This window comes from Myodes glareolus, chromosome 3, assembly GCF_982192425.1.
Source record: "Myodes glareolus chromosome 3, mMyoGla1.1, whole genome shotgun sequence".
NCBI lineage: Eukaryota > Metazoa > Chordata > Mammalia > Rodentia > Cricetidae > Myodes > Myodes glareolus.
The window spans coordinates 74,259,959-74,270,496 of NC_142028.1; the positions used below are offsets into that span (position 1 = coordinate 74,259,959).

General features: G+C 47.0%; 1 pseudogene; it reads left to right on the forward strand.

Moving 5' to 3' along the window:
• The first annotated feature begins 3,677 nt into the window (after positions 1-3,677).
• LOC125400239 (arylacetamide deacetylase-like 4) lies at positions 3,678-7,100 on the forward strand (annotated as a pseudogene).
• Positions 7,101-10,538: the final 3,438 nt, after the last annotated feature.

Consider the following 10,538-nt stretch of genomic DNA (forward strand, 5'->3'; position numbering starts at 1 on the left):
TTTATTAAATTATAAAAGTTTCCATTTCCGCCCCTCCTCCCACCACCCTCCCACTCCCCCCACTCCCTCTCCTCCTCCCTCTCCATCCCTAAGAGCAGTCAGGGTTTCCTGCCCAGTGGGAAGTTCAAGTTCCTCCCCCCTCCCTCCAGGTCCAGGAAGGTGAGTGTCCAGACGGACTGGATCTGCAAAATCCAGTATATGCAGAGGAAACAAGTCCCAATGCCATTGTCAATGGCTTTTCAGAAAGACTCCAGGCCAGCCACATTCAGAGAATCCGACCACATTCAGAGACTCTGGTTGTATTGCGTCCTCGTTCAGTCCCAGTCCAACTGGCCTTGGTAAACTCTCATTAGATCCGTCCCCTTGTATCAGTGGGTGATCGCATCCCTCGCAGTCCTTATTTCCTTTTTCATTTTCTTCCTCCTTCTGCTCCTCATTTGGACCTTGGGGGGCTCAGTCCGGTGCTCCAATGTGGGTCTCCATCTGTATCGCCATCCGTCGTCGGATGAAGGTTCTCTCTGATCTTGCCTTCTTTGCTCACGTTCTCTTTCCTTCTGCTTCTCGTTTGGACCTAGGGAGTTAAGTCCAGTGTTCCGATGTGGGTCACTGTCTCTATCTCCATCCATCACCAGATGAAGGTTTGATGGTCATAAGCAAAATATTCATCAGTATGGTTATGGGCCTAGCCAAACTCAAAAACACCAATGATAGCCTATGCTGGATAGGATGTGGAATGAGGGGAACACTCATCCATTGTTGGTGGGAATGCAAACTCGTGCATCCACTGTGGAAATCAGTGTGGCGGTTTCTCAGGAAACTGGGAGTCAACCTCCCTCAGGACCCAGCAATTCCACTCTTGGGAATATACCCAAGAGATGCCCTATCATACCACAAAAGCATTTGTTCAACTATGTTCATAGCAGCACTATTTGTAATAGCCAGAACCTGGAAACAACCTAGGTGCCCCTCAATAGAAGAATGGTTAATAAAGGTGTGGAACATATACACATTAGAGTTTTACTCAGCGGTAAAAAACAATGACATCTTGAATTTTGCATGCAAATGGATGGAAATAGAAAACGCTTTACTGAGTGAGGTAAGCCAGACCCAAAAAGAGGAATATGGTATGTACTCACTCATAAGTGGATTCTAACCATAATTAAAGGTCTTTGAGCCTATTATTCATGATCCTAGAGAAGCTAAATAAGAAGGTGAACCTGATGAAAATCATGTAGCTATCTGCCTGGAGATTGGAAATAAGAGTCCCAGGTAACCTCGGGTGCATGGGGGAGTGGGAGGGTTGTTGGAAGGGGAGAGGGTTAGAGAGAAGGGAGTAGGGGAGGAATGGGGAAAGCTAGGTGGACTGGGATGGGGGGAGGGAGGAAGGATGGATATGGGATCAGGGAAGAATATATTTCAACTAAGGGAGTCATTTTAGGGTTTACAGGAGACTTGATTATAAATGGGATCCCAGGTCCAAGGAGAGATCCCCAGATTGTTCTCTGAACAGAAGAGAGGGTGCCTGAAATGGCCTAGGCCCATAACCATACTGGACTGGGACTTGTGATCAAACTAGATTCTCTGAATGTGGCTGACATGGGGACTGTCTGAGAAGCCATTGACAATGGCACTGGGGCTTGTTTCGTCTGCATGTATTGGCTTTTTGGGATCCTAGTCTGTTTGGATGCTCACCTTCCTAGTCCTGGAGGGAGGGGGGAGGAACTTGAACTTCCCACAGGGCAGGAAACCCTGACTGCTCTTAGGAATGGAGAGGGAGGAGGAGAGGGAGTGGGGGGAGTGGGAGGGTATTGGGAGGAGGGGCAGAAGTGGAAATTTTTATAAATTAATAAATAGAAGAATTTATTTTATTTTCCTGTCTTTTTGAGATTTTCTTTGTTTCCTAATAAAAGTTCTACTTCAGGGGGAGTGAAGATCATGCATTCTGTAGTGCTTGAGTGTTATGTCCTGTAGATGTCACTTGTATTCATTTTATCTATGATGTCATCTAATCCTGGTGTTTCTGTATTCACTTTTGGTCTAGGTGACTTATCTATTTTCTTTTGTGAAACATTTAAATCACCCACTATTACTGTGGTGGGGTTAATCTGAGGTTTTATATATACTGGTATTGTTTCTATGAAATTAGGGGCAACTGCCCATGATAGTCAGAACCTGGGAACAGCCTAGATGACTCTCAACTGAAGAATGGATAAAGAAAATGTACATTTACACAATGGAGTACTACTGAGTGGTAAAAAACAGTGATATCCTGAAATTTGCATGCAAATGAAAGGAACTAGAAAAAAATTCATTCCGAGTGGGGTAACCTGGACTCAGAAAGATGAGCATGCTATGTACTCACTCATAAGTGGATATCACACATAAAGCAAAGGAAAATGAACCTATAGTTCATGACCCAGAGAAGTTAGGCAACAAGGAGAACCCAAAGAGGAATATACAAGGATCCCCTTGGAAAGGAGAAATATACAAGATCTCCTGAGAAAACTGGGAGTGTGGGGTTGGGGGGAGGAGGGTGGGCAGAAGGGGAGGAGGAAGGAAGAAATGGAAGGAATAGGGGGAAGGAGAACTTGAGGGAATGGGATGGTTGAGATGGAGGAAAGACAGAGAGAGCTATGGAGCAAGGAAAGGAATATCTTGATAGAGGAAGCCATTATGGGGCTAGCAAGAAATCTGGCACTAGAGAAATTCTCAGGAATTTCCACAAGGATGATCCCAGTCAAAACACTAAGCAATTGTGGAGAGGGTGCCTGAACTGGCCTTGATAACAGTGGATTAAGGCACTTTTTACTGAGTTTGATGACCTAGTATGACCTCAGGCTTGTGACGCAAAGGCTTTTGCCTACTGAACCATCCTGCCAGCTGGTTTTTGTTGTCTTACTTAAACAGCAAACTTATTTGTGTGTGTGTGTGTGTGTGTCTGTGTGTCTGTGTGCTTGTTTGCTTACCTGAGCACATGTGTGGAGGTCAGAGGAAAACATGGGGGATTCAATTCTCTCTTTCTGCTATGTGAATCTCGGGATCAAACTCAGGATGTCAGTTCTGTTGGCTGATGATTTTAATGAGAAGAGTCTCCCCAAATCTCTGTGTCTTGTATTGTGTCAATAAACAGTTGGGGGGTAGTAGAACACTGAGTTGGGCTGGGAAATGCATTGCTCATCTTACCCAGATTCTTCTGCTGAAGGAAGTATATGTCATTCATACAGTTGAAGTGTTGGACCTTTAGGCCTGTGTAACCTTTGTCAGACCTCTTCTTGGTGCCCACAATTGCTGGGATGACAGTGAGAATTTAACCCTGAATTTTGTGGAAACCCCATTCTCAGTTTCTCCTTGGAGGATAAGAGTGATTTAATGATTTTTCAGTCCTTTCTTTCTTTCTTTCTTTCTTTCTTTCTTTCTTTCTTCCTTCCTTCCTTCCTTCCTTCCTTCCTTCCTTCCTTCCTTCCTTCCTTCCTTCCTTTTTTCTCAAGCTGATTTCTCTGCTTCTCGTTGGCTGGCTTGTGTGGATGGAGAGCCAGGTCTGTTCACTGTGCCAGACATACGCTAGAAGGAAAAGGTGGAGGCAGCCGTCTGTAAAGCAGGATCAGGTGCTCTTCACACAAGCTCTGAAGTGAGATTTTCAGGACAACAGCTCCTAGGGGCTCTGGAGCACCTGGGTCATGGCTGTGCTCTGGCTGCTGCTGCTAGCAGGGCTGCCCACAGTCTTACTGGGAGTCTTTGTGTGGGTTGCTGTTCAAAACTTCCTCACGGCAGATATCCCTTCTACCCTGAAGCATCTGGCCAAGTTATGGCTTATGAACTGCGTTAGACAGTACCTGATAGCGTTGGTGAGTTTTCTCTTGGGCCCCACCATAGGTTGGGGGTTCTCTTTGACCCTTACGCTTCTCCTTTCTTTACCTTCCCTTCTTTCTCTAGGTTTTTACGAGACTGAGTTGGGGAAGTCTCTCACCTCCCACATCTCACCTTCCCCGTTTCTATTTTTTCCATTTTCTTTTCTTGGTTTCTCCTCCTCAACCTTGCTTTCTCCCTTGCTTCCTTCTTTCCTCTTCTCTTCCAATTTCAGGTTTTCTCTTCTTTCTTATTGAGAAAGGATCTCACAATGTAGTCTTGACTGGCCTTATCATTAAACTGGCCATTCCTCACTCCCATCTATTGAGGGACCTTATTACAGCATGCATCACTAGTCTTGGGTATGAAGCTATTTTCTGAAGACCAAGAAAATAATTTCAGACACAGGTGTTATCCACTAAGACCTGATAGATCCCAAACAACATTCAGTCATAGCCCCTTTGCCCCTTGTTCCATGTCCCTATCTCTAGGAGATTCCTTACATGCACTTGAGACCCCAAGGACAGAGATTAATTTGCCCTATTTGATGACATCCATGGAATGGTTTCACCAAGCCCTTTACCATAGGTGCACAGTCAGTGTTGCTCTGAGCTAGCCTTCAGGGCTGGAAATAGGGAACAGAGTTCAGCACATGCTAATAAGTTCAGCAGATGTGTGCAGGATTGTTTGGCCCCATATGACAATTTGGCAATTTGAATGAGGGCTGATGCTGAAACTCTGATTGGGGACTTGGCAGTTGCCAGATATTGCACAGTGATTACCTCTAAGGTGAGCTGAGGAGGAAGTGCAGAAGAGAAGGGTAACAAGTTCACAGCCAGGACATCTGGGAAACACCGCTTCTGTGTCCTCACTGGCTCAAGAGCCCTTTGGCTAACGTCTCTGTTCCTCAGTTCCTCATCTAAACTGAAGCAACGACTTCTGAAGGGCCGTGCTGGTGAAAGCATTAGCTGGCACTTTGATCAGGCTGCATAAGGTCTGGAAAGCTGTAAAGACATGTGTTTCTGCCCTGTGAGAGTTTCCCACCACCGTGCTGCCTGCTCTCTTTGAGCTCCTTCGTCAGCATTGCCACTCTGCTACCCCTCACTGCCATTCCTGCGGCTTCACCTCTGCTCCTGTACGACCATTGGATATTCCCTGTGACTCTGCTGTCACTGTTCTCAAGGCTTCTGGCTTCCTCCAAGGGCCAGTTATCATCATTATCAGACTATCAGTAGCCCTTGTGCCTCTGGTTCTGCAGCCTCTGTTGTTACTGGCACTGCTGCTTCTTTCTGGTAACCTGCTCAGTCTGCTGTACAAAAGCAATCAGTGAAACACATGACACACATGGCATACACACAACACATATGTGCATGCGTGTCATGTGTGTGTCACGTGTTTGCCATGTGTGTTATGTGTGCCACATGTGTCACGTGTTTGCCACGTGTGTCATGTGTCTGTCGCATGTGTGTCATGTGCGCACCATGTGTGTCATGTGTTTGTCATGTGTGTGAAAGGCTGTTTGTTGGGTCAAATGTTGCAAACCAAGGCAGTGGCCAACATAGGAAGATGCCTTCCAGCTGGCTCATAAAATTAACACAACAGCATGCTAATCTAATCAGAAAAGAGAGTGTGCCCTGGTGTCAGCTTGCCTTAATATATAATTGTGTTTATGAGAAGCATTATATTGTCCCTTCTGTACTAGGCCAGAGTCCATCTGCTAGGCATATAACCTGGGTAATTCCTTTTCTTTGGCTTCATATCATAAGGAAAGTCTATTTCAAATTGTTTGAAAACTTTTGGCAGTGGCTGCAACTTCAGGTGCTAGGGTTGTGTTTTAGTTGCAAGTGGCCACAATTATTGTGTAGCTTCCTTAATGCTCGTGTGGTGTTCGAAATAACCCGTGTTGTTGTAAGTCTAGCTGATAGCTATACTAATAGTCATTTTCTCAAAGCTGCCTCATTTGCAGGAGTCCAAGAGCTCCCCATTAAGGAATCCAATTGCCTAATCTCCTAACACTTTTGCTTAACCACAGGAAAAGAAACATTAGAATGAATGCCTTATTACTAACACTGGCATGGACTTAAAGTGTGTCAAGGGGTGAATTTTAATACTGCTCACCATGTGCCTCACACATCAGGAAAAGGTGAGTCTCACGAGAGGGGAGACCATGAATCCAGTAGCCGTCCCTGGAACTTTGCTGGTTGCTCTGTTTTCTAAGACATCATCTTTGAATTTGCTGGATTCTGTAGGTGGTGTGCTCATCTATGGGAAGTAGTGTGGGTGGAAATGGAGCATCCTGGCCTCTCAGATCATCAAGTTCCCTGAAGAAATACTGAGGGTTGCCATGTTTACTTGTTAGGATCACTCTGAGGATCCAGTCATGTTTGGTCTGCTTTGAGAGTAGAGGATGATGACCGCAGTGGCCTCCAGTGACCCGATTGTAAAGTAGCTTGCTGCGTTTGCTCTCAACTCCTTAGGTACTGCAAGCTTCCTAGCTACCATCATCCTGTCCTTGCCAATGATTGCCTGAATCCCACCATCTACTTCCTGAAGCACCTGGAATCCTTTGGGGTGGATCCATCCCGGGTGGTTCTCTGTGGAGAGAGTATTGGAGGTTGGGCTGTGGCCACTGTCACACATGTCTTAACCAGAATTCCAGATCTACCCCAGGTCCAGAAGCAAGTCCTGATTCAACCAATTTTGAATTTAGTCAATTTTCAGTTGCCATCATATCAGCAGAGCAAAAATGTGCCTTTCCTTACCAGAGACATGCTATTCATGTGTATGTGTGAATACCTGGCCATTGACCTCTCTTGGAAAGATGCCACGTTGGCAGGTGCTGTTATACCTCTGGATAAGTGGAAGAAATACCAGAGATGGATCAGTCATGAAAACATCCCCAGAAGGTTTTGGAGATAATTTTCACAACCACAGTCTCTTGGGCCTTTTAATGAGGCTGCCTATCTAGAAACCAAACACGTTTGGAGTGCAGAAATTTCACCTGTTCTAGCAGATGACAAGGTCATTTCTCGGCTTGCTGAGACATTTCTGGTGAGCTGTGAGAATGACACCCTTCGGGATGGTGTGCTGCTATACAAGAAGCGCTTAGAAGAGCAGAGGGTCCCTGTGAACTGGTGCCATGTGAAAGATGGCTTTCACGGATGCATTATGTTGCTTGATAAGAAGTATCTTTCTTTCCCCTGCTCTATGAAAGTTGTAAATGCTGTCATAATGGTTACATAAAGGGTATTTGATAGTAAACTTGGGCTTTCTGTGAAGTGGGACTAGGAAGACCTATGCTTCATGGGGTCTTTGCTTAGTTATATGTTTTGGGGGAAAGGAGATGATGAAATAATAATAATGATTATCCAGGAAGAAATGAGGACATGGATCAAAGAATTCTTGACTTTCTGATCAACAAATTTTAATATGCGCTCCCCTCCTACACCACTGAAATCATGTGTTGGATCCTGCCATAGTCTCTACTCTTTCATTAGGTAAAATACATATTGTATTCATAAAAATGTTCTTTGAAATTCTTGAAGATTTACCTAGTCTATGTAGAATAAATACCATGGAATCACACTAACCAGTGAACCCTTATTAATCACGACAAAAACATTCTTGGATGCCATTCCTACAAATATTTTTCTTGTTCAAAAACATTCCATAATGTCTTTGCTTCTGATGGCAAGGTCACTGGTCACAGCTCCATTAATGTTGCTTCTATTCATCCTGCATTCGTTGGTCCAGTGTCAGCCTTTGTCATATTTTCTGCATAATCCAGAAGGCTGAGGCCTTGTGTTTGTGTCATCCCTAGAAAAAACATTATTTCTAGGAAATTCCTGCCTACAATGCCTTCTCACCCGGCCTGTTCAAACTGATTCCGATGGGTTCTGACCGATTCAAACCAGTTCCAACCAGCTCAAACCAGCTCCGACCGGATCAAACCAGTTCCGACTGGATCAAATCGGCCCCAATCAGCTCAAATGGGTTCCAACTGGATGAGACTGCCTCAAACTGGTCTGAACCGGTTGGAACTGGTTTGAACCAGTTGGAACTGGTTGGAACTGGCTTTAACCGGCCAGAACTGCCTTGAACTAATTGGGCCGGAACCGGTTTGAACTGGCTGGAACTGATTTGAGTCGGCCAAAACTGGCTTGAACTGGTCGGAACTGGTCTGAGCCAGTCGGAACTGGCTCAAACTGGTTGGAGCTGGTTCGAATCAGTTGGAACCGGATTGAACCGGCCAGAACCGGCTTGAACTAGTCTGAACCGGTCAGAACCGGTTTGAACCAGCCCGAACTGGCCTGACCCATTCGGAACCGGCTCAAACCGGAACTGGTCGGAACTGGTTTGAACCAGTTTGATCTGGCCGGAACCATCTTGATCTGGTCGGAACTGGCCGGATCGGTCGGAGGCGGTCAGAACCGGTCGTAACCCACTTGAACCAGTCGGAAGTGACTTGAACCAGTCGGAACTGGCTGAAACCGATAGGAAATGGCTTGAACCGTCCCGAACCAGTTTGAACCGGCCCAAACCAGCTTGAACAGGCCCAAACCAGCTTGATCCATTCAGAACCGGCCGGAACCGGCTCGAATTGGCCTGAACTGGTTTGATCAAGTTGGAATTGGTCTGAACTGGTTCGAACTGGTTTGATCTGACCGGAACCGGTTTGATCCGCCGACCGGAACCAACATGAATCAGTTGGAAAGCAGTCTGAATCTGTTTGAACCAGTTGGAACCGGTTGGAGCCAGTCGGAGCCGGTTTGAACCTGTCAGAACCAGGAGGAACCGGCTTGAACCAGCTCGAATAGGCCTGATCCATTTGGAACCGGCCGGAACCGGTTCAAACCAGAACCAGTTGGAACTGGCTTGAACCGGTTTGATCCGGTCGGAACTGGCTTGATCCGGTCAGAACCAGCCCGAACCAGTCGGAGCCAGCCTGAACTGGCTTGATCTGTTCGGAACAGTCTTGAACCAGTCGGAACTGGTCGAAACCAGTCGGAACCGGTCTGAACCATTCGGAACCAGTTTGAACCAGCCCAAACCGGCTTGATCCATTTGGAATCAGCCGAAACCAGTTTGAACCGGTCGGAACAGGCTTGAATTGGTCTGATCCGGTTGGAATCAGTTTGATCCAGTCTGAACGGGTTTGAACTGGTCGGAACCGGCCCAAACTGGCCGGAACCGGCTTGATCCGGCACAACACGTGTGACATTTTAGCCACGTGTGTCAAATTTGTCAGGCGAGTCAAATCCGTTACGCGTGTCATTTCAGCCACGCATGTCAAATTTGCCATGCACGCCACAACCGGTTCCGACCAGTTTTGACTGGCTCAAACCGGCTTCAACTGGCCCAAATCAGCCCCAACCAGACCAAGCCGGACCCAACCGAATCAAACCGGTTCAAACCGGTTCAAGCTGATTCTGACCGGATCAAACCAGTCCCAGCCGGGTCAAACTGGTCCCGACCGGATCAGACTGGTTCCAACTAGTTCAGACTGGTTTCGACCAGATCAAAGTGGTTCGGACTGGCTCCAACCGAGTCCGCGAACTAGCTCCGACTGGATCGAACAGGTTCCGACCAGTTCCGACCGGTTCAAGCCTGTTCTGACCGGTTCAAACCGGCTCAAAATGGCTCCGAATGGACTAAGCCGATTCTGACCGGTTCAAACCAGCGCCGACCGATTTCGGCCTGTTCAAACCAGTTCCAACTGGTTTGGACCGGTTCCGACCGGATGAGGCCAATTCAGACTGGTTTTGACTGGATCAGCTGGTTCAAGCTGGTTCTGACCAGGTCAAACCGGTTCTGAGCGGTTCAAGCCGGTTCCGAGCGGTTTTGACCAGTTCAAGCCAGCTCAGACTGACCACCTCAAGCTGGATTCGATATGCGTGACGGATATGACATGCCTGACATGCATGACAGACACGACACACACGACAGATTCTACACACGTGATGGGCATGACACATGTGGCAGATTTGGCATGCATGACGAGCTCAACATGCGTGACGGGCATGACACGCATGATAGATATGACACGTGTGGTGAATTTGACAAGTGCGGCGACTGTGACACACGTGACAGGCATGTCACACGTGACGGATATGGCATGTGTGATAAATTTGACTAGCTTGCCAAATTCTACACGGTTGACATGCCTGACAAGTGTGACTAATGTGCCACACGTGACAGGTGTGGCACATGTGACAGTTATGGCGCGTGTGACAGATACGACATGAGTGACAGTAATGGCATGCGTGGCGGATATGACACACATGAGAAATGCGGCGAGTGACAAATATGGCTCGCATGACAAACATGGCACACTTGACAAATACGACACATGTGTCAGGTTTGACATACTGTGGCGCGTATGCTGAATGTGAGTGCACATGACTGCCGCGTGACAAGGGGATGAAGCAGGGGCCACTGGCTAACAGACAAGAATCTCGGTGTATCCTGAAAAGCTGCTTGTGTGTGTTGGGGTGTGAATATGTTCTTATGTACTGGTGTGTGTGGATCCACATGGAGGCTAGACGTGAAGCTCAGATGTCATGCTTCTGGTACCGTATACTTGTCATATGAAAGGGAGTCTCTTATTACCGTGAAGCTCAGTTCAGCCGGGGTGGCCGAGCAGGGAGCCTAGATTTCCTCCAGGTTCCACATGCACGAGCACTGTCCCTGGC